The sequence below is a fragment of the Micromys minutus genome (genome assembly GCF_963924665.1).
Source record: "Micromys minutus genome assembly, chromosome: 5".
In the NCBI taxonomy this organism is placed as follows: domain Eukaryota; kingdom Metazoa; phylum Chordata; class Mammalia; order Rodentia; family Muridae; genus Micromys; species Micromys minutus.
The window spans coordinates 2,718,065-2,724,062 of record NC_137974.1 but is presented as its reverse complement, the minus strand read 5'-3'; positions in this window follow the sequence as shown (position 1 = coordinate 2,724,062).

Sequence of the window (5,998 nt, the reverse complement as noted above, 5' to 3'; positions counted from 1 at the left end):
TCTGGTTCTCTAGCTTCAGGGTCAGACATGAAGGCACACCAGAGGCTCTATAATAAATTCTTTCACTAATGGGAAAACAATGGAGGGTACCAAGCATGGCTATGATTTGTCAGGTTTTAGAGAGAGAAAACCAGCCACTAGCAAAATGAGGCATGTAACCAGAAGGTCGGAAATTGGTATCAAGGGCCAAATAAAAATAAAGAAAACCTGAAATGATTTTTGTGACAGAATTCCAAGCTAACCTTCACATAGGAAGGAGACGATATCTTGGATTACAGTTTCAAAACTCTCAGTCAGTGACCACCGACCTCTGCGGTTGAGCCAATCGTAGAGGACCAAACCACTCATGGTGGCGTGCACGTAATCAAAGCTGCTCACCTCATGGCAGGCAGGAAGCAAAGGAGCACAGCAAGAGCCAGGGTCCCCAGTGCTTTTCAAGGGCATCATCCTTAACTCTCTCCCAGCAACCTGTCTCCTAATGTTCCACTACTTCTCAACAGCATCGCCACTGGAGGCCAAATCTGCAGCATAGAAGCCTGTGTGCGATATTTAAGGCCAAACTCGAGGGAACCAAGCATGAAGTATTTAGAAAATGGTGTCATTGACACTTAGTAGCTAATTGAATTTGAAGAATGAGGTAGTCAAGAGTGATCCTACAATTTTTAACTTGGCTAATTGAGTTGGTGATGATGATGATGATGACGATGACAACGGTGGTGGTGGTGGTGGTAATGGTGGTGATGGTGGTGGTGGTAGGGATGGTGGTGGTGGTGGTGGGGATGGTGGTGGTGGTGGTGATGATGGTGGTGGTGGTGGTGATTGTGGTGGTAATGGTGGTGGTGGTGGTGATGGTAATGGTGGTGGTGGGGATGGTGATGGTGGTGGTGGTGGTGGTGATGGTGGTGGTGATGGTGGTGGTGGGGATGGTGATGGTGGTGGTGGTGGTGGTGATGGTGGTGGTGATGGTGGTGGTGGTGATGGTGGTGGTGGGGATGGTGATGGTGGTGGTGGTGGTGGTGGTGGTGGTGGTGATGGTGGTGGTGGGGATGGTGATGGTGGTGGTGGTGGTGGTGATGGTGGTGGTGATGGTGGTGGTGGTGATGGTGGTGGTGGGGATGGTGATGGTGGTGGTGGTAGAGATGGTGGTGGTGGTGGTGATGGTGGTGGTGGTGGTGATGGTGGTGATGGTGGTGGTGATGGTGGTGGTAATGGTGGTGGTGGTGGTGATGGTAATGGTGGTGGTGGGGATGGTGATGGTGGTGGTGGTGGTGGTGATGGTGGTGGTGATGGTGGTGATGGTGGTGGTGATGATAACTAAGTTAGAGTGTAAATTACCCCAGTAGGCAAAAGGTCAGAGACAGTGCCATCAAGGCTTGCACGTCTGAAATGTTTTCAGTCACTGGTAGGAAGCTAACAACCTAAGAAAAGACGGTTTCATTTAGTCACAATTTCTCAGTTGATTGTTCTATACTTAGGGTGCCTTTGTTGTTGTGGCTGGCATTGAACACTGTTCTCTAAGAAGCTGGTCAACACCAGAGTTTAGGGCTTCCCCTTTCCTGTTTGGCTCTTGGGGATCAGTGCTAGTAAAGACCAGGGCTGGCCAGCAGGGACCCTTTGCCTGGTTGCTATTGTTTTCCATACCGCCTGATTTCCTGGGGCAGAGTTGTGGGAGGAGCTGCTTCGATAAATGCTGGGGGCCAGGCGGGGTCAGTGACCCTCCCATGAATGCCCAGGGACGCTCAGGTGACACTGAGAAAGCCTTGTGTCACCTGAACACTGTGCCCAGGGACGCTCAAAGTTATTTAGCCTCTTCCCTGTCCTCCAATCTGAGCAGCTTCAAGCTGTAGCGATGATTGTCACTTTGTATAATCAGCCACCCGCGTTGGCCACGTCCCAGGGACATCCTTGGCTGTGAGAACAGTGAAGTCCCTGTCTGTCATCTAAAAGGCTTCTGAAAATCTCAGATGTAAATGTCTAAAGATGTTGACGGGAGCCTGAGTACATCAAGTGACAGACGCCTGAGTCAGGGGTGGAAGGAGACTTCCCGCGGGTTGTGAGAGATGCGCATCTTTCTCAGATGGGTGGACAGCCGGGCAGAAAGCACCAGCCCCGTGACAGAACGAAGTGCCCTCACTGGTGGACGGTGAGACCCTTGAGACTGTAGGGAAAGGGCAGGGCAGACTGGGTTTTCATTCCGTGAGTGGGGAGCCAGCCAAGTGTCTGCACATACATTTGGCACTGGAGAGAGATCCGTTTTACACTAACACCGGTTCCGTACAGGCCCGTGAGCACTGACGGACAAGATCAATGAGGCAGCTGTTGAAATACGGAGCGGGGATGTATGACTTTTATTAAGGCATGTGCAGGACTAAGCCATTTTATACAATTACATATGAGAGAACTTATTCTGATTGGATAGTTAGCCTCAGCAAATGTAAGAACACTCCCATGTGTGGCAAGGCCAAGATGTACACACTGTCCTGATGGGTTTCCAAGCTCATGTCTTACTCTGTTGCACTTAGGGACAGAGCTAATAAGGGAAGGAGAGGTGCTCAGTCCAGGCTGCGTATTAGATGTCTTTACGGAGCTTTAAAAAGCCACAACCCCCAGGTCCAATTTGTTTACTTCATCAGCTCAATGTGGCGTTCAGATAGAAATGCCCCATCTGTGCTTGACAAAGTGAGCCAGAAGTTTCACCAGAGTCAAGGCCATGCCAAGCTCAGCCCCTCCAACAATGGCATCGCCCTATTAGGTCAGTTAGGAAAGCTGAACAAAAGCTTGGGGGGCCCTGGTTAACTCGGCCATTATTAATAATAAACGCTTTCAAAAATAAATTATCAGAATTCATGTAAGACATATATTTTAATTGTGTGTGTGTGTGCGTGTGTGTGTGTGTGTGTGCATGTACCCACAGGGTCTGGAAAACAATGCTGGAGTCACAGGTGGTTATGTGCATCTAACTTTGATACTAGGGAATGAACTTGGGTCCTCTGCAAGAGCACCCTGTGCTCTTAAACACTTAGCACCTCTCCAGCCCCAGAACTCATCACTCCACAGTCATCTTACTGAACTCTACCATTCGGCAATGGTGTGGTTAGGTGATATATGTTACATCTGCCTTGTCTGAACAGTGGGCAGAGCAATGAAGATCTACTCAGTGTTTCCCAAACTCTGTCATCATATCCCGACTAGACATGGTAAGGAGTATTTGCTTCATGCCGACTGGTGTATACTACAGATCAGGGCTTCGTCCAGGCCCTTAACCCCCCAAAAGGCCATTGTTAATGATTCACCAGCACACCCCTGACCCCTGGTACTGCTGCGGGCGACGCAGAGAAAATGGTTTGTGAGGGTGCTTGTAGAACCTCATTATGGTAAAAACCAAAAGACCAAGACAGAAACTGAAGCTCCCCGTGTCAGGAATAAACCGACTACAAGAACAGCTTTCCCTGCCTAACATTTTCTTGACACAAGCTTTTCATGTGGCTCCAGCCTTTGAAATCGCTACTATTTCTAATAAATGTTTGATTTCGCTCTGTGGATAAGGCTGCTTCAGCCAGAGAAGCTTATGTGAGCACATGGAATCACTCTGCGGGTGCAGAGGTGCAGTGCTCACCCCGTAAGGCAGTCACGGGGTTCTCCTTAGTCCTGGAACACACGGACAGGCAGCAGGGTGGAGAAAAGGGAAAGGCTAAAGGTGCTGAGTGAGGAGTCACAGCAGGAGGTCTGCACACCCTGCCGCTAAGAAGAAACCATTTCCTCCCCATCCTGGCAAGCCTCTGCTTAGGACTGCAAGCTGTTTTAAGAAGGTTCTAGAACTACTCTCCTGTCGCCCCCATTTCTCACAGAGGAAACTTCCCACTGCCACCCTTCTTCCTCATTCCCTGGGACTCTCGTTTTTACCCTAACCTAGCTCAGGCCTGAGGAGTCCAGGGTCTCAGAAAGCTCACGAGGGAGCCAGGATCAGGGCTGAGAAGGACCCCTGGGTTAGGGGGTCTCTGCCGAATTCAGCTCCTCACTGAAGACAGCTCTGACTAACCCACCGGCTGCATTGCCCACCAAGGTCCCGTGTGGCCTCTTGGCCTTCCCAAGCCTTTCCTTCCCAGGGGTTCAGAACCTTTCAAACTGGCCTTTGGACTACTTGTCAATCTATACTTTCCATTTTCCCAGGATTCATCTGTGCCGCCTTCCGAGATGAAGGCACAAGGTCACTGATAGCAAGGATCAAGGTCAAAGCGCCTGGAGGAGTGGTGTGTGCTCACAGGCCAGATGGACAGACTGGAGCGGGCGGACAGAGAAATAAAGCCAGGGAAGCATAAAGAAGTGCAGAGCCTGGGTTCCTAGACAAAGACCGGGTTTTGTCTGCGGTTGTTTGTTTCTAAGAATCTCAAAGGTGTGTTTGTTTTCAGTTCCTGGGAGGACAGGTTTTTGGTTTTGTTTTGTTTTGTTTCCAAGTAAATTTTTCTGAGGGGTGATCCTGGGTTCCAACTAACAGTATGCGTGCTCCAAACAACCTCTGGGAACAGCTGGGCTGGTCAGGGGTGACAGGGCCAAGAGCAGTGTCAGTAGAAACACCGGGCTCTGCTAACCATTAGTGGATGCTGAGCTGGGCAGAACCCAGCTGTTTGGTAGAGAGACCTCAGAACCCAGCAAAGCTGCCAGAGCACCGGCGATAACAACAAGTATCCCTCCAGGCAGCCTCAACTGAGTTTCTCATTCAGATGGGAAGTCTTGGGGTGGAGAATTTCTATCAGGGTCGGCCACTCGGGGGACCTCTGAAGCAATCAGTCGTAGCCTACACAGGACAAGCAAAAGAAATAAGCCAGTTGAGAGACCAGGGCTGGGGAGATGGCTCAGTGGACAAAGCACGTAGCAAGTGTGAGAATCTGAACTCCGATCTTAACACACAAGTAACTTACAGTAAAGCAGCACACACTTGTAAATTCAGTGGTCCCACAGCAAGATGGGTGAAGACCACGGGATGACCCCCAGAAGTCCACAGGTCAGTTAGCCCGCATCAAAAGACTCCATTTTGAGCAAGGAAAAAGCAAAGACCAACACTGACCTCCACATGTACAGTGTTACGACAACCATGCCATGCACACAAAAGTACACAGACGTGTGAAAAGTACACTGGATGATGGGAGAGGAGACACAAGCCCCTTTCATCACAGCGTTCACAGACAGCGCCAGGGCACCAGTTCTGGAAGCCATCCAGCTTCACTACCTGCTCATGTGCTCTGAGCACCAGGCGGGCATGTCGTGCCTGGAAAAACAAAAGCAAAATTGCGGAGAGACCGAGGCTCTCGTTGGCTTACAGAAGATGGATTCTAAGGGCCTTGCTAAGTGGCCTCCCTAACCTCTCTAGAACGAGGGAATTCTGTGTCTGCTCAGTAACAGGTCACTTGGCCTTCCTCCTCCTTTGCTTGAAGAGTGTTAAGAGAGTTTAGCTGCCACCCTGCAAAAGGGTGTGTGAGTGTAAATAACAACATCTGTCGTAGTAGAAAACGTTCATTTAAGGTGCATGTGTACTTGGGCCACTTGAGGCTGAGAGGTAGAACGCCCAGCTGTTCAGAAGCTTCTAGAACCTCTTGCTCACACAAAGGGTAAACAGCTGAGCAAACCCTGATAAAATAGAGCTGTCCAACAAAGAAATGGGATATAACGGAAAGCCTGAAGAGAAGGGGGAGGGGAGAGGGAAGGAAAGGGGAGGGGAGGGGCAAGGGAAAGGAGAGGAGGAAGGGAAGGGGGAGGGGAGGGGAGGGGGGAGGGGAAGAAGAAGGGCGGTTTAGCAGGAGAGTGAAGGTAGGTGAAGGAAGGTGGGCAGCTAAGGAAAATCTACAGCAGGACCGTCTCCAAGGCGTGCCCCACCAGCCGCTATCTTGGCTGGATCCCTGATTCTGTCAGTTCACAGGCTCTGACATAAAAGGCAGGAAGTTAACACGCACTACACAAAGCTCCTTAGATGTCAGGAAATTAACCTGGGAAATCAGAGCCA